The following is a 19,052-nucleotide window of genomic DNA, read 5'->3' as shown; positions in this document are numbered from 1 at the left end:
TACAATAATTTGTGGATAATAACTTTTTCTTACGATATTATGATTTAACACTATATAATAAAAGGGCTTACGGCCATGATACCCTGACAACACCCGATCTCGCCAGATCTTGGAAGCTAAGTGGGTTTGGCACTGGTTAATTCTTGGATGGGAGACTGCCTGGGAATACCAGGAGCTGTAAACTTCTCTCCCCGGCTAAAATGTAGTGGGGTTGTGGCAGGAAGGGCATCTCGCGTAAAACTGTGCCAAACAAATGTGCGTTCATATGAGATGACACACTGTGGTGACCCGTAATGGGATAAGAAGAATAAGAACACTATATATTTAAAAATAAATTACTTTGTTTCCCCATTTTAAACACTGTACTTACCCTAAAAGAAAAAAAAAAATACTCCCCACTTATCCACCCCGCACCGCCACCTGATGGACTTGCCTGCATATCGCAGCAGAAGTGAAGCGGTGTCACACCCACATGTCCAAATATCGGAATCAGATGGTTTAGAATATCTAGGCCTTGGATGTGGTCTGTGCCCTTTTACTTGACGTGAGAGTGATGCTTATGGGATTCTCTGCTGTAATCCCGTTTGGCCCTCCTGGCATCTGTGATGCATTCACTGTGTCTTCCATCGCGGTGAGTCACAAGCGGCACATGACGTCCTCTCTCACCGCACACTTAAATCGTATTTGAGCTCATCGCAGCTCCTTGCCACCAAATATGGTTCTCTTCCTTTTACATCATTCCGGTCGAGCCTATCGTTCTGATTCATTGATTCATTGATTCATTGGTTGGTTCTGATTCAGGGAAGGGAGAGCAATGGATTATGGCCATGTGATCTGATCCACAATATGTTCCTGAATAGAAATATGGACAGGAGACTGTCAGGAAAAGCATGAATTGATGATTTCATAATCAAAACTGAAGTGGCCCCTGGTAGGTTAATGCTTTCCACTGGGCGTGATGATATTCACGAGAATTTTATTTATTCTCTTCGAATGATTTTGAAGAGAATCGGTAAATAAAAATACAAAATCTCTATTTTTTTGTTGTATAAAATATATTATCATAACACTGTCTTTCTTTTTCAAATCACAAATGAATTCTCATAATATTTTTTTATATTTATACTATTGTTTTTAGTGTTGTTGTTGCATTAGTGTGGGTGACGATTATTCCTTTTATGCTTAAAACGATATTCTTCCACCAAAAAATGTTTTCTTAAAAATTGTTCCTCTATTCTTACATCAAGACTTCATCATAAAAATGACTGTACTTTCATATGCCATTCTGCTGACTCTCCCACGCAGCGTCATAATAATAAAACATGGCAGTGACAAAGACGGTGGACATGTGCTGCATCACTGGCCCGAACCCCCACAGTCATCGGCCCCCCGGGGCCTGGGTGCAGAGGGCAGACGGCAGGCCGTGCAACAACACGATGTAAAAATACATCGTGCTGTTGTAAGTGGCCACTTGTCTCACGTTGTCTTATTGAGTGCACGAGTCCAATCCAACATGCCAAAACAGCATAGCGCACAAGGTGTAACATGTCTGACGAGCGCCATTACAAAACATTTAGCTTCTATTTTCAGTGAACATTTCCATTCATACAGTTGCCAGACGCCACTAACTCATCATTAGTGTTTCTCTATGGATTCCAAATGTTTACCAGGAAAGACACATACATTGACTACAACTGATATTTTCATCTCATTTGTTGGCTTTCAACAAAATTCACACTGTTTTCAATACCGGGGGGTTGGTTGGATATTCAAAACTGGGGAAAAGAACTTGCGCTGTTTTATGTAGCAGCAGCAATCATATCCACTTTATAAACAGAGCATACAACAATCACAGGCATATACAGTATATTTTCTGCTTTGTGGGAATAACCACTGATCTAAAAAAAAAAAGACTGGATAGCGCATACAGATCGAGAGGTATGTCGATTGGTTGAAGACAGTTGGCCACAATCTTCGTACTCCCAAAACTTATGGAAGACATGGTTTACAGGTTGGATTATGGTGGGGGTTTTCTCAAAGTTTGGCATGTAGAATTAAAACAGGTCGTGTGAGCTTTTTTTAGTTCTGGTAACATGAAGGATTTTCAATTCGACTTGGCAAGCCAAAAAAGGCTAAGTGCAAAGGAAAGACATATAACGCCGTAACTACCAAGAAACCTTGCATATTACCTAAGGCCCGATTTTCGTGACATATTAACTTTTCCCAAAATACGCTGTGAAGCACTACCATCATAACATCGCAAAAAACTATGCATTTTTTGACATAAAAGCATTAAGTTTTAAGTCAATCAGCTAGATATATTTTTGGAAATAAGGACTCGCAATGGGAAAATACATGCTAAATGCATTGTTTATTTGTTGTCTCTGCAATGTCCTATTTCAGACCGAAAATGTAAACTCGTTTCCTCGCATTTGAAATTCAAATTCAATTTGCAAAGTTCTGTTTTATAAAATTCATCAAAAATTTTACAGAAAATGCGTTTTCTAGCTTATCCACTGATGAAGTTTGGGAAAATATTTACATCGCTTTTTCGCAAAAAAAACGTCAGCCCATAAAGGTGAAGCAGAGAGTGGACAGTGACCAACAACAACCGTAAAGATAACTCTGTTCAAGTGAATTAAGATCATCAGAAAATAAAAAACCCTTTACAAACAAACTTTAACAGTGTCAGAGTAAATCTTTCTAATTTACCTGTGGAATGTTTTCTCAAAGCCATGACTGCACAGGTCGGCATGGTTGTTTTGGGAATATCAATATGGCGAATGGCGACTTCAGTTTTTCAGTTTTAGATCCGTGGGAATAACCATTACTAGAGATTAGTTGGGGGTCTTCTTAGTAGGGGAACTTCTTTTTGGTCTTAATTACATTTCCATTCCTCCCATTAGAGCTCACTGCTACCAGGCCTGTGATGGCACCATGGAGTACTACACTGAAGGTGTGTGATGCTAAATTACGACTTGCCTGTATTATATACGATTAAAACAAATTTAAAAAAGATCCTTAAAAAATTGTGGCCCTGCAAGGCCACAAACAATGAACCTTGGATATAGTTGAATGTGACTCTCCCAATTCGATTAGTAGGCAGGAGGGAACAGTTCTAAAATGTATCCATTCAGTTGAAATCAGTTCTGGCTTATTTTCCCCCCTGATGCTTAACATATCAAAACAGCACGTCAAAGTATTTTTGCTGAGGATCGGCACATTTCCGTGCTATCAGGTACATTTGCGCTGTCGTGGAGTCGGTGACGGTGAGGGTATCTAAAAATAGGCTCCTTCCCCCTCCTCACCCACTTGAAGGAGAGTTCATGAACAAGAGCGGTGTATCACAGTTTTAAATCGTCAAGCACGTCTATGGGAGAGGTACGTACTTTGCGGCCTATTTGTTTTTATTAGCCGTGAGTCGACTGCACGGGGTTGTTGTTTCCAAAATGTCCCACTGGGTATTTTGGATGGCAGATGACTTAAATTGCTGCGTAAGCTTTGATGATTGACTGATGGACTTTCAACCCTATTCTGTGGCTGCTTAAATGTCATCTCTGGATACTTTCCTGTGTGGATTGTAGTGGTGTGCAATACTGCAGCGTTTCGCTGAAATACTAATATCGATATTTCTATAAATAAGGTTGATGATGGAACAAATAGTTAAATGTGAGTACAGTACATTTTCATTTAATTTTGGTGTTTTATAGAATTTTCTTTTGGTTAATAAATAGTTAAGTTTATAATTAAATATAAATAATGGACTGTCTTAATTTAGTTTTTTTGCACACAAAGCTACACCTACAGAATTTTTTTCCGTAACCATCATACAAGAAATAGGTAGAATTTCTCCCATCATTGCATGCATTTTCTGTTATCTATTTTTTTTTTCAATAAACAAAGTCAACAAAATTATGAACCCTCCCCCCAAAAATCTGAAACAAACTTTTTTGGTTCTCCTATCATTGCACCAATTTTCATTTTTTGTTTTTAATACAAAAAAAGAGTAAAAAAATATATTTTAATCTTAACTCGCTCGATCCCCCCAAAACGTGTCAAAGAATAATATAATAATAGAATGTAATAGAATGAATAGAATGTGTCCATTTATTGCGCTAGATAGATAGATAGATAGATAGATAGATAGATAGATAGATAGATAGATAGATAGATAGATAGATAGATAGATAGATAGATAGATAGATAGATAGATAGATAGATAGATAGATAGATAGATAGATAGAGATAGATAGATAGATAGATAGATAGATATGAAGTGAAATTATAGTTATTTCATTGGTCAATATTGTTAATATTTTCAGTATTAGGATCAATCCACAACTAAATTGTGTTTGAGATGTAAGGAGACTTTCTCTAGGAGATGCAGAGTGCTTTATTGGCTTCTTTTTAGTATGTTGATGAAAAAGATTACATACGGCCCGATTCTAAATACGTATAAATCCAAAACACAAATAGTGTATGTCCTATTACGATATTGCATGCTCGTGTGCTGTTGTCGTGCAGCGTGTCTGAAGCGAGGTGCCCTTTAGTGAGAATGTGACAAATGCAGGCCATGGGTGAAGATGTCCTGGTATTTTTCCAGCCTCTTTGCCACCAGGAGGCCCTTCCAGCACTCGAGTAAATCAACAACGCAACTTTCACCACCTCATATTGCCGTCCCCAGCTACACTGCACTCACATGTAGGCTAGCACAGCAGAAGGGAAGTACAACTTGACCATAACGCATGTACAGTGCGTATTTATTAAATTACCAAGCAAGATCAAAAGAGCCCATGTAGACTGCCTGGCAACTCAACATTTATCATGTAGTAATGCTACATTGTTGAATATCTTTTTGGGGGATTATGATCAGTATCATAAATTGATTTAAATCAAATTCAAATTTCATAACTTAAAAAATATTTTCTGGTTTAGTTTCTTCAAAGTGGAATACTATTTAGATATGTAACATAATATAGAAATAGTACAAAACTGTTTTTTGTACTCGCAAAATCTTTTAAAATTGTATATTTTAAATATTTTTCTAAAAAGCTCCACTACCTCGAAATATTACATTAAAAATCTTTTTCACACTTCAAAAACATTTTTGACAAATATATATCTAAATAATATTTAGCTTAGGGAAAAAAAGTTTAATTGTTGTCACTGTACTTGTAAAACACATGACAAACATCATGCTTTTCTTCCCTGAAGTGCAATACTACTCGGAAATAGAACAGACAGTATTTAGAAATAATGGAATAGAAAGTATTTTTGTTTCTTGAACAACTAAAAAACATATTTGTGTGTACAGTACTGTACATTATTAAGTGAAATACTACTTGTAATATATAAATAATTATAGTATATATGTACACATGTACATATAAATAATAGTATATGACAAAATGTATTTTGCATACTGCATCTACATGTGTGTGTGTGTATATAAACATTTTATATATTTGTATGTTATGTGTACCCCGCTCTTGCTCCCAAAGTCATCAGGGACAGGGTGACACTGCAGACTGAGTACTTTAGTTATAAAGATTTCCTTCCTGATCAAATTGTGACTTATCGTGCAGGAACTGTAGGAGCCTGTAGATGACTGCAATGCAAGGAGTTGTGAAAACGAGCTGGATGAATGGATCTGACGGTGAACACAAACGATGACCAAAGACTGTCACTGTCACTGTCTGTTCTCCCAGTGTCTGAAATCAGCCAGGACTCTACCTATTTTTCTCTTTTGGGAGGCTTCTTGGACCCGTTGGAGCCATTGCGACACCTGCCACCTCACCTGTCTCGTGCCCTTACCTCGGCCACATCTGAGATTTACACTGAACCCACTCTGGAGAATTTTGGGTCGTCTGGCCTCAGCTCTGGCCATCGTCAAACGACCTATCTGAGATCTTTGTCAGATAGCTCAGAGACCGACTCGTCTACGGACCCCATGTCGGACTTGTACATCTTTGAAAAAGAGACACAAGACTTCATTCTGAGTTCAACTACCAAGGGGATTAAAGTAGATAATAACAGTAATGACTCTCTCATTACATTGTGTGATTCAACCAAGAGCGTGACACATAGTAATGCTACAAACAAGGGCTGGATGATGTTGGAGTCTGGTCTCGAGCCACCTGCTGAGGTCACTCGGCTCACCACACGAGGACCGAGAAGCATCAGTCCTGCCGAGCTGTGGGCGGACGCACGCCAGTATCTTGATAATGCAGATGCTTTGGCTGCCTCCGCTTCCAGTGACTTATCTTTGGAAGAGAGTTGGGTTTCTGGTTACAGCTGTGACGGGATTGGCTGGGAAAGAGATGACAGCAGAGGTTGGGGGCTGCCTGTGGAAAGGTGGTCCTCAGTGGAGAGCTGGGCCAGCGCACTCTCAGACTGGAATGTCATCGGGACACCGGCGCAGGAGCTCACAGCCGCCTTCTCAGAGATAGGAGCTGAGATAGACGCCCTGACTGAAGCATTAGCGGATATTAAGCCCTATAGTCACACAGAAAGAGTGATGGGAGTTGTGGATCAGCCAGTGGGACAAACCATCCAAGAGGAATCCATCCAGTGTGGGCAGGGATGCTTTGCTTTCCAATCACAGATGGGAGACAATGTGCACTCTCCAGCTAATAACCGAGCTGAACAAGAGGAAACCTCAAAAGACAATTTTGTACAAGAGGACCCATTCTCCGTTTCATGTGCCCATGACATGGATAGCCTCATCTCTCCATGCACTGCTAAAGAGGATTTGGACCTTACTCAATTTGTCCAGTTTTTAGGAACAGAAGAAGACAAGATTGTACTGAAGATAGTGGAAGATGCAGATGTGGAACAACCTGCTGAGATGACAAATGAGCAGGTAGGATGATTTAAGGTATATACAATCACAAGCCAAGAAATGTGGCTGATGTGACGCACCCTAATTATCGTATTTTGAATATGTTCTCGCACCCCTGACTACAAAAATATCTAATTTTGGAAACTGTCAAATACAAAGTCTAAAATGTTTTCTCTCGCAGCAGAGAGTGTAATGATAAGATGTATTTTAAAAAAGATAATCCATACAAATATCATCATCATCACCATCATGATTAAAACAATAACGTCAATAGATATTATTAATAGTGGCATCCTGGGGCAACTGGTTTGAGCCTTGGCCTCACAGTTCTGAGGGGTTCTATCCCAGCCCCGGCTTTGTAGAATTTGCATGTTCTCCCAATGCCTGTGTGGGTTTTGCTCTTAGGTATGATTGTGAGTGTGAATGTTGTCTGTCTTCAAGTGCCCTGCGATTGGGTGTCAGCCAGTTCAGGGCTTACCCTGCCTCTTGCCCGATGACAGCTGGGATAGGCTACAGCACTCCTACGACCCTCTAAAGGATTAGTGGCTCAGAAAATGAATAGATGGATGAATGGATGGCCTGTAGAAGTGATTGAAAAATGTATACTGCAGTTACATACCACTGCAAATAATGACCATATCTGAAGGTGTGGTCCAAGACTGCGCATTATGTTTGCAATAACAACATTTTTGTATTTTGGATTGTTTGGGTATATGTAATAATTCTAATTATGTCAAACGTGCAATGAATGGAAGGTTTCACAATAATAATTGCGTTACACCCACACGACCAAAAAAAATAAATGATGAACACAAAGTTCAGTATGGGAAACATGGTGGACCAGCGGTTATACCCTCTGGAGAAAAGTTTCCAGACCTTCTTAACCTGTTGTATCAAACTGCAGTGACAGAGGTGAACACAATGTGAAGTAGCTACACAAATACTGCCACCCTCTCTTGCCAAGATCCCGCGCCCAGATTCTACAGGATGTGTCCTTTTGACTTGTGCGGTGCAAGAGTGACAGGTGAAGGAAAATGAGGGGACGGCAAGAGAACCAATAATAGCCTCAAATAAGGATGATAATAGCATGCATCCCTGGTGTGTCAGGACGTTGGAGTTGAGGGGGGAGCACAGCTGCTGATTGTAACACGACTCCCTGTTTCCCACACACTCATCGCAGCTACGCCCCTGCTTTAAAAAGGTAGAGACCAAGAACGGGGTCCCACAGTGGTTGTTTGTCGGCTCTAATGGAGATTTTCTGTCGGCCAGAGCAGTTTGTGTGGAACACGTATGGCCCACAGGCTCAGATATAGTGGCATGATGTGCCATATAGGTCAGCGTTGGGGATTGATAAGAAGGTACGTGACCATCTTTAATTACCTTTGAGAATAATATCAAAACTGTTCCTGACATCTTCACTCTCAAGTGGGTTTGGTGTTGTCCAAAGCTTGAGAGTAAGTCATTGGAAACACAGTTCCCCAGGAGTCCAAAAATGAGCCATCAAGGATGTAGAGTCCATAAACATACTGACAATTGGGCCAAATTTGAGCATTCTCCCTCCCTTGCATGCAAAGTCAGCAAAGACCCAATTGTCTGATGTCGATAAAAGTCTTTGCTAAATGATTACCGTGTGGTATGGGATGTGTGAGGACTGATTTTTTTTTCTTTGATGATATGCTTGGAAAGCAATCAAGGGCTGACAATCGTAAATGTTGAAAAAGTATGTGTGGTCCACACTGAATTGTTCTTTGCGAATGAAAACCAATCGAATAACCACCTGAAGCCAGATGAGAGGAGCAAGTGGTTGTATTGAATGTTTCTACAACGTATCTTTCGCCACAATAAAATGGCAAGAAGAGTTTACAACCAGAAACTGTAACAATTAGACAAGCTACTCTTTCTTTGTTGTAATTTCAGTCATTCTGGTTGTCCTGTGGCACCAGTGCTACCACTTACAAAATCAATCAGGACATTACGAAAGACACGAATTTTGTGGGAGGAGACTTATGATCAGATAGTGGAGATATACAGTAGTTGCGTGTGTGTGTGTCTGTGTGTCTGTCTGTGTTTGTGCTGTGCTGGTAAGCATACATAAAACACACTATCAAAGCAGCAAGAAGACACATGAGGCAGCATTGGTTCTGTCACACTTCCAGACAAAGTTCAGATCCATATCTGTGTACCCCACTTTAGACCTTCAGGCTTGGTTGGAGTTGGTACCATCAAAACTTTACCTAGAGATTACCAAACTATTGCGCAGAAGCGCTTGGAGTGGACATTTGTAGGAGACAGTAGTTTTGAGTCTGAGATCAAAATACTTAGCCTAATTAGTCAAGCCACTTTTGTCATTAAAAATAGTATGAGCAAGGGTAACTTTCATAGCTAAGAAATCTCAAGGTAGAAAAACGGATGCAATTTTTTATTAATTGACCAGAAGAAGGCCCCAGCAGGGCCAACTCATTGGCTGCCTTTATAGGTTTCAGTAGTGGATGGATGGAATGATGGATAGTTTTCACAATAAAAATTCAATTATTCTCCCATTCATGAGCACATTTTTTACCTAGCATAACTTCAAGATACGCTGATTTTCTCATAATGCCTTTCGACACCCCCGTGCATAACAGGATCAAGAGGCATGACTCATTAAGGTCGGAGGATGGCTGTAATTTTCCAACACTTTTCATTTCCTGACAAATGAATGTCATACAAATCTATTTGCAAATTATTGGACACTTTATATTTGAAATTACCTTCCGTATCAGATATTTTGTCATCATTGAGATGTGAATTGCTAATGTCTGACATAATACAAATTGAAGGGGAAAATCTTCTTTTAATATTATTTTGTGTGAACTAAATCCAGTAAAGGCACTTTAATAATAACAGTATGCTCATGACTGAATGCACTGAATAAATCAATAACTGTCGGGAAGGTGCACAAATGACAGAGCTAACATGGCGGGATGTGTGGAGCAGTCAGAAAAGTGTGTAGCTGTGTGCCTTTTCTGACGTACACACATGGAAAAATGTGGTATAAATCCATTGTTTAGTTGAAACAGAAATTAAGAATGTTCAATATTGATTCAACCTATGCCAGGGTTTTTGTTAAACAAGTTGGTGACATCTTAATATTTGCTACCTAAACAGGCTGCAAAATAACTCAAATCAGGTCTGAGATACAACAGATGAAGGATAACAAAACATATAATGTCCCCAATTAATCAGACCATGTTTTTTATTTCCTAGTTTTTGGAAAATGGAGTGTTTAAGGTGACAGAGGATCACAGCGTTCCCCAACCCGACCATCTGCCTGAACAGGGCACAGAACTCAACAGCAGTTCAACCGACGTCGACAGTAATGGACTCGGACTTTCCTTGGAAGATACAATGAAGCCACGGGTGCCGGTGTTCAACACTGACAGACACGCACTTCCTGACATTCTGACGGAACAACATGAAGAAAGCCAGGTGCTCCCACAGGGGTGTTGTCCCACCTTTATTGTCCCCGTAGCGCCTCTTGAGATCAGCTCTGCCCTAGAGTATCGCAGGAGCAGCTTAGAAATAGATCAAATGCGACCTTTTAAAGATGCCCATGCGCCAACGTGGACTCTTTGGCCACTTTGCGACGAGGCAGCTACCGACGAGGGGGTTCACGAGCTCTGTAAGGAACTTTCAAACTGGACTGTCATCCCTGAGAAGAACCACACCATTCTGGATGACCCGCATGTCTCAAAGTCAGTCAAACCAAAATATCATGCAGCGGTGAGTAAACCTAAACCGAATCATGGAGCTTCAGGAAAGATACCCAACAAAAGTGAAGGCAAACCTCGTTGCAAGAAGGACAAATGTACAGTACACGATCACAGCAATGTTGCTCCCAAGAAGCTGGAGAACTCAGCTCACCCCACAACTTGCAGACAAAAAGAAATCACGGTAAATCCCAGCAAGCAGCTTGTTGAAGAGAATACGATCGTAATCGAGACTGGCAAGGTGCACGGTAAGAAGAAGAAGAAACACCACCACAGTGCAACTGTGGTGAAGACAGCAACCGAGCTTACAGGCGAGACAGAGAATGCTGCAAAAGTGACATGTGCTAAAGGATGCATCGAAATATTTGAGGCCAAGGCCAAACAAGTCAAAGTCCACAAAGATCCCGAGACCCCAGAAGGTGTGGACAAAAAGCACCCAGAAGTTTTGAAACCCTCACAGGCGGAACATGCTTCGCTTAGCACAAAACACATAAACACCCACAGTCCGACGAATGACGATATTGTTAAAAAGCGACGCCTGTCCAAGGATAAGTTTGGAAAACCTTTGGACTTGAAACTGAGTTCGTGCACTCAGGTGAAGGCGGTGGAAGGACCAAACGCAAATGTCAGAGCACTTAGTAAGAAGGCGTCCAGTGAAGTGGTCATACACAAATCAAGTACACTCAAAGAAGGTAAGATGCTGCTAAATTTGAATTTATGCCATAAAATTAAGTTTGGAAATTATTACAAGTTTTATCAATCTTACAAACATAACACATCATGAATTATTTTTCAATTTTTAACCAAAAACTCACCACAAAGTTTGTTGATGTAATGTTTTCTCCCTAAACAGGGTGCACAACTAATTGTAACAATAACGTTTGACGTGAGACTATTTCAAAAATACAATCGTTTGATCACTTACAGAGCTGAAGGTGATGCAGCCCATCCAGGCAACATCCGTAAGTGGGGACCCCCAAGGTCTGAATCTGTGGTGTCAGTTTGTTTCCGTCTCCTGTGAGCACACCATCACCTGGAGGCAAGGAAGTGCTCTCCTGGCAGAGATCAAGCGAAGGTAATCCATCTTGATGATCTACCCCTGCAAAGCAAATTAAAATGTTTGTCCAACAGCTTGAGGTGTGTGTGTGTGTGTGTGGTGTGTGTGTGTGTGTGTGGTGTGTGTGTGTGTGTGTGTGTGTGTGTGTGTCTGTCTAATTACCAGACACTCTCTCACACAGATAAGCTTAAAATGGATCTTGGAAAGACACAACAACAGTGTGAATTGATCTATTCCTACTATTGCAGCAATCCACTACACCGTTGCTTGTTTTTCTTACCATTAATTTTAATTCTGGACTTGTTAGGTTTATTAATGTAATGTTCACTGCCTGAGCGTGGGGGAGAAGAAATTGGAAATGAAAATGTGCTGTAGTAGTTCCACAAATATGAAAACAAGGCAAATAATGAGAGGCAAGTATACTACGGGGCCTTTTTTATATTTTACTGATGGACTTTTTAAATCATACAATAAACAGACTTGACAACAATGCATGTACAGTCGTAGTTTCGCTAATGCTATGGGTAATGCTAAATAACGAACGGTAAGTTCAATGCTAGGTAGCACGGTGGTGTAGCTGTAGACCGTTGGCCTCACGGTTCGGAGGACCGGGGTTTGCACTAAATTTTCTCAGTCCCTGTAATTCTGCCTTGTGACAGCATATTTGTCTCTCAAGTGCAGGGGACGAGAATCGAGCGTCCTTGACCATCCCCAACGCCTCCCACAAAGACCTGGGAAAGTACCAGTGTTGTCTCAGCAGCTCGCAAGGCTCCATCACACTGGACTACCTGCTGACTTATGAAGGTAGGACTCACAGTACCCTACACCAGGGATTCCAATCACAACAATTGTGCCGGAAAATTATCCAGTGTTTCTTAAAAATATTTATTTACAAGTACTAATTATATATATAAACCTTCAACCGGACTCAAGGAGAAAACGTTTGGGCCGACTCTAAAAGTCAAGTCCTAACAGTGGGAGTCATTTGGACTTAGATGAGGTTTGCTGTGTTAAACTGTGGTGTCTTGCGTTGACTTTTGTCTTTTTTTACTTTCTTGTTTCCAAACATGTATCTTCATTAAATTAATGAATTAGTTAAATTAACTCATTGGAGTTTTCAATATGAAATACTTGATATAAAAAAAAAAAATGCACCAGAAATGCGTGTTAGTGCAGACACTAACTTCCACTAACAACCCAGGCTAAACTGAGATACCACCGAAACATACAAAAGTTTTACACTCAGTTGAGATGTATCTCTTCAACATACTTTACTTTCTGGAGACCAATACTTTGTTTCCTATTACCTAAGAATTTGATACCATCCTGTTCCAACTTAAAGCATTTCTTAAAGAGCAGAAAAAAACACAAACAGCTGAGTTTTTCAGGAAATAATTCCACAGGAACAAAAATACAAATCAGTGAATTAATGAAGTGCATACTTCACTTTATAGTTTTTCCAACTATTTTTGTTTGGTCATGTGCGTGAGATTTTTCTAGTGTAAAAAAAAAATACAAAAAAAAAAAAAAAAAAACGTGCCCTGGCTCAATAAAGGTTGGAAAACACTGCCGTGTTTGATTTGTACAACTTTGGTTCAAACGTCTATGATGTAATTTTTTGCAGTGCTCCGTGAGATTGTCATCCTGCCATCTCCAAACCTTACATGTGAGTTACGATCAGTCCTTTTGAACTCATCTACCTACATCCGTTCTTACCATCTTCTCCCTCCTCCAGCCACCGTAGTCGAGGCGGGCGTCGAGGCGGAGGAAGTCCAGTGTTCCCAGCTGCTGTTCAAAGAGGACTTTCTGTCCGAGCAGTACTTCGGCCAGAACCAGGCCGTCAGCATCGTCACTGAGAAGGCCCACTTCGGCGAGGGCATGCACCGGCGGGCATTTCGTACCAGGCTGCGCAGGGGTGGGGTGCCGCTGCTACTGGCGGGCCCCTCGTGTGTGCTAAAGGTGCACAACGCCATCAGCTACGGGACCAAGAACAATGACGACCTCGTTAAAAGGAACTTCTCCTTGGCTGTGGAGGTGAACCCATTGATCACTTGGAAGCAATTTTTATCATTAAATAATTGATAAAATAATATATGATTTTAATAAAATACCTGTTTAACCTTATTTAGCTCCACCTATTGTTTATATTCAATTATTTAAGGAAATTAATTCAAAAGAATAACAAGTATGCAACCAATTCTGAAAAGATTTCCATATTTTACAAAAAGTTAATCACTACTTGAATTCAAACACGACAAACACGAAACATTTTTTATTATAATTGTAATACATATTTTCAAAATAAGGAATATTGTTTAAACAACCACACAAATTGGTCAGTTTTTGCCTCTTTTTAGTCCATATTAACAAAATTCTCCCCACTCAAAAACAAATCTTTCCAAGTCCTATTGCAATATACTCAAGGCAACTGAAAAGTTATTAAACCTTATGTATAATAATTAACTTAAATAGTATATAGTAATAAAAGTAAATATTCATTTGCCAAAGTGTGAATTCCTGAGTAGAAATCCACAAATATAAAAGCAACACTGTAAAACATAATACCAACTTCACTTTTGACAGAAGTATCGAATTGAAATATTTTCTATTTTCCTGGTGTAACAGCATTTACAGTATAAGAATGTCTTCTTACTTTACATAGCATACATTTTAAACTGCTACTTATGTTACAAATGGGTTTGATTACACTCAGTTGACTTGCAATAAATAAATAATGGAACGTTCTACATAAAAGTGTGAAACATGATATGATCTTTGGCTTGAGAATCGTTCTATAAAGAGTATGTGCTAATGTGTCATGCAGGAGTGTCACGTTCAGAACACGGCCCGGGAGTACATCAAGGAATACTCTGCCGCCGCCAAGTCTGTCGACGCCTTCGGAGAAGTCCCAGAGTGAGTGACTGCTCACAGTTTCATGCTGTCCACTATTGTGGAATTTTCTACCAGGCCACAACTTTTGAGTTCAAGTAAAATTTGATTTGGGGGGGCTTGTATGTCTGCCGGGTCATACAACTAGTATTAAGTTGTTGCAGGATTATTACACAACAAAAAAAGGGCTGGGGTTGATTTACACAATTTAAGTGACAAAGCATTAAGTGTCATACTCAATACTGTATGATCTAGACCAGTGGATTTTAAACTTTTTTACACCAAGTAGCACTAAAAAGTATTATACTTCTACTACCACCATCATGACCAACATTCAAATGCAGAAGCAGAATAGAGCTACTTATTGTAAATATTCATCCAAAATGAAGCAGATGTTTTCTCCCTAAAAATATATGTAATATTATTGTGACCCACTGTTGCAGTTTACAATTTAAACATTAACACTGCACATAAAGATTGGGGGGTGGGGGGGGGGACAAACAGTACTTAGATAATGATCAATTTAAAATATATTGCACTGAACATTTTATTTAAAAAATGGCACCTAATAATAGCTTAAAAACAAACTGTTCTTAACGCTTTAATGCAATTGTACTTCAAAGTAAAATTCAAAGGAAGTGTGCTTATGCACTCTTTTGTGTACTATTGAGGGAGTGTGCATACCATTGTGGTACTTGTACTACACTGGGAGTTACTGATCTAGGCCTACAAAAATAACAAAATTAAAGCAGTTTACTATTTACTTTAAAAGTGTCCTCCATTAGTTTTGCTTTTTTTTTCTAAATTGCTATTGTTGTCCAAGAGCAAAATGCATAAAATGACTTAGCTATATAACTTGAAATAAATGTACCAAAAAAGAGTATTGAATAAACAAAAAAATGTCAAATAAAGAAGTCGCTGATGGTGTTGTAGTACACTCACTTAATTTTGGTGCAGACAGTTGTGGGTTCACTTCAGTCTGTGACTGACCGGCGACCAGCTCAGCGTGTAGTCCGCCTTTTGGCCGAAGTTAGCTTGGATCAGGTCCAGGACTCCCGTGACACGTGTGAGGATAGACTGCTTGGAACATTGATGTATGGATGTCAAACAAATAATGATGTAACTGAAGAATTTGGCCTACCTAAAGGCAAGAAAAAAATTTCTAAAAATAAATATAATAATTTGGTCTTCAAACTATAAAAATATGCAAAAAGCTTTACATTAAAAATATTCAGGAAACTATCTTAATCTATCTTTTTTATTAAACTAATTTTCTGTGATATTACATTAAAAAAAATATTACTTTGCTTTTGTGTGCCACCTTGTGGTCAAGGAGCACGAAGCAGGTGTTTCGCCCACTTTTGCCTGGGTCGGGTTAGGGTTCTGTGTTTAACACTGAATGCGGATCATTCCCTTCTCCGCTCACTGACAGGATCATTCCCATCTACCTGGTTCACCGGCCGTCCAGCGACATCCCGTACGCCACACTAGAGGAGGAGCTGATTGGCGACTTCGTCAAGTATTCGGTGAAGGACGGCAAGGAGATCAACCTGATGAGAAGGGACTCCGAGGCGGGACGCAAGTGTTGCACCTTCCAGCATTGGGTGTACCAACGGACGGATGGAAATCTGCTGGTTACTGACATGCAAGGTGAGCAAAAAGCTCACCACATAATCCATTATCCTCATAAGGGTCACGGGAGTGCTGGAACAAAAATATTGTTTGATCTTTCGACTTGAAGAAAACCATACAACAAACTAATCTTAAGAATTTTGTCAGCTGAATGGAAATTATTGTCGATTAATTGGGTATTGAGTGTCTACTACTCAACTATGTTTGGTGAAAGAATATAAAGACTAAGACAACATGATTACGGCCAGGACACACGTGTACATCACAAATCTTCTGGGAAGCATTAGTTTGTTAAATAGAATATCAGGTGACTATACAAATAATGTATAATCGTGTTTTGCAGGAGTTGGAATGAAGCTTACAGACGTGGGAATAGCAACGTGTAAGAAAGGGTGAGTGTTATCCTTAGCTTTTCAGTGATTTGTTTCTAAATACATTAAATATGGCTTGGTGGACAACTGGGAGCACGTCTGCCTTCTGAGGACCGGGTTTCAAATCTCCTGTGTGGAGTTTGCATTTTTTCCTATGCCTGGGTGGGTTTTCTCTGGGTAGACTCTGAACTGCCTCTGGGTGTGATCGTGAGTGTGACTGCCTGTTTGTCTCTATGTGCCGTACGATTGGCTGGCAACCAGTTCCGGGTGGACCCCGCCTCCTGCCCGTTGACAATGGGGATAGGCTCCAGCACTCTCGCGATGTTCGTGAGGATAAGCTGCTAAGAAAATGGATGGACGGACGGATGTCTGACTGCTCTTGCTTTGTTTGCAGCTACAGGGGCTTTAAGGGCAACTGTGCCACCTCCTTCATCGACCAGTTCAAAGTGCTGCACCAATGCAACGCCTACTGCGAGATCCTGGGCCTCGCATCCCTGCAGCCTAAAGCGGCCAAAAAGGCCGCCTGCTCACTACGGGGCAAACCTCAACCTACAGCTGGACCCAAGAAGAAAACATTTGGGCCGACTCTAAAGCCTAAGCCCTAACAGTAGGAGGCGTTTGGACTTAGATGGGGTTTGCCGAGTTGAACTGTGATGTCTTACATTGACTTTCTTTCTTTCTTTCTTTTCTTTTTTACTTTATTGTTTCCAAACCTGTATGTTCATTAAATTAATGAACTAGTTAACTTAACTCATTGGAGTTTTTCAATATGAAATAGACTAGAGGACATACTATTATTGATGGATTCAGTGTGAATGTTTTATTTATACAGCAGTTGTGTGGCAATTGCTATTTGGACGATTTTTGTTGTTGTTGTTGTTGCAGTTATTGCAGTGTATTATGGACGAATATTTCAGCCGTCCCTTTAGGGCAAGACCTTCATTGCTCACATGAGGTTTGGTCCATATCTGAGCACATTTCATTGATTTGTAATTTTTGATTTATGGCAAGTCATTCAACATTATCACCAATGGCAAAAACTCTCCCCCCCCCCCTTACAATTTTTGCACATCTGTCTAATATGTGTGGTTCAAATTTGGTTGGACATTTGTTTTAAAATTGAACCTCTAGAAAAGTCTTTCTTTTAGGTATACCTTTGGCCAATATCACTAAAATCTTCACTTCAAGTAAAATGTTAGGCTTCCAGTCTCTTTTCTGATGTAATTTCTTGAGATTTTTTTTTTTATTGCCAGGCTTGATATTATTCATTAACTCTAAATAAATGTGAATTGATACAAGCTTTGATTGATTGTTTTGATACACTCGTCTTTCTCACATGCTCAAACATTACTGGGATCGTAAAAAACCTCCAATGTCTTCTTGTTTCATTTCATTTTAGTGTTTGAAGGTTCCTGCTTTCAGTGGTGATGGCAACAAATACAGCTCCTTCACCATATTTGTTTTGGACTGTCCTTCAGTACCAGACCTGACTCTGTCAACCAATGTCAATATGAACCCTCCTGGGTTTATATTCCATGAGCCTTGCTTTCATGTATTCAGGATGAACCATTTAGTGATTTATAGACCAGTAGCAGAACTCTTGATTTAAATTCTAAAGCTAACGCAGAGCCACTGTAAAGATTTGAGAATGTCAGTACTATGCTCTGACCATGCTGTTTTAGACTGTGACCCAACACCTCAATTGGACTAAAGTCATCTAGAGACACTACTAGATATAATGTTGTGTCATCTGCATAGCTATAATAGTCAAAATAAAGTTTTAAAGAATTTGACCCAAGGGTAGCATATATAAGCTGAACAGGAGGGGTCCTTGAACTGAACCTTGAGGGACCCCATAGGTCATTGCCACTTGATAGGATTAAACACTTCCGATGGTTGCAAAATAACACTTTTCTCTAGGTAGGACCTGAACCATTCAAGGACTGTTCAATTTAATCCTACCAACGTTCCAACCTATTCAGCAGTACCTGTAAGCTGCACTGAGATCCAACAAGAGTAGTAAGAAAACTAAAAGACCAAGTATGCAAGTACATTATACTGCGTGGTTGATTTCTTTCGGCGTCGCCACAGCATGTCAGATACGAACCCACAACCCCTGGTTTACCAAACCCGTGCTCTAGCCACAACGTGTCAGATATAAACCCACAACCCCTGGTTTACCAAACCTGTGCCCTAACCACTGAGCTACGGGGCCACCAAGTACATTATACTGCATACTTTTGTATAAAACTCCGTGAAATTACAGCAGAGGAACTGGGAACTCCTTCACATGTTGAAATATTTTTTTTCATTTTTTATTTATTTTTTTTCAAGTGTTGTGGATTAATATTGTATTGTATTGTATTGTATTGTATTGTAATAATGTATTTGGGCCGACAAAACAATACCCCTCATATTCAGTGTCCAAACATTGCCTTCAGCAACATGGCCGCCACGTGAGCATGTTGATCAACTATCCAGGTACTCCCTTTTCTTGTGCTGTATCTATGTGT

Source organism: Syngnathoides biaculeatus, chromosome 17 (assembly GCF_019802595.1).
Source record: "Syngnathoides biaculeatus isolate LvHL_M chromosome 17, ASM1980259v1, whole genome shotgun sequence".
In the NCBI taxonomy this organism is placed as follows: Eukaryota; Metazoa; Chordata; class Actinopteri; order Syngnathiformes; family Syngnathidae; genus Syngnathoides; species Syngnathoides biaculeatus.
Note: the sequence above shows the minus strand (reverse complement) of the source record.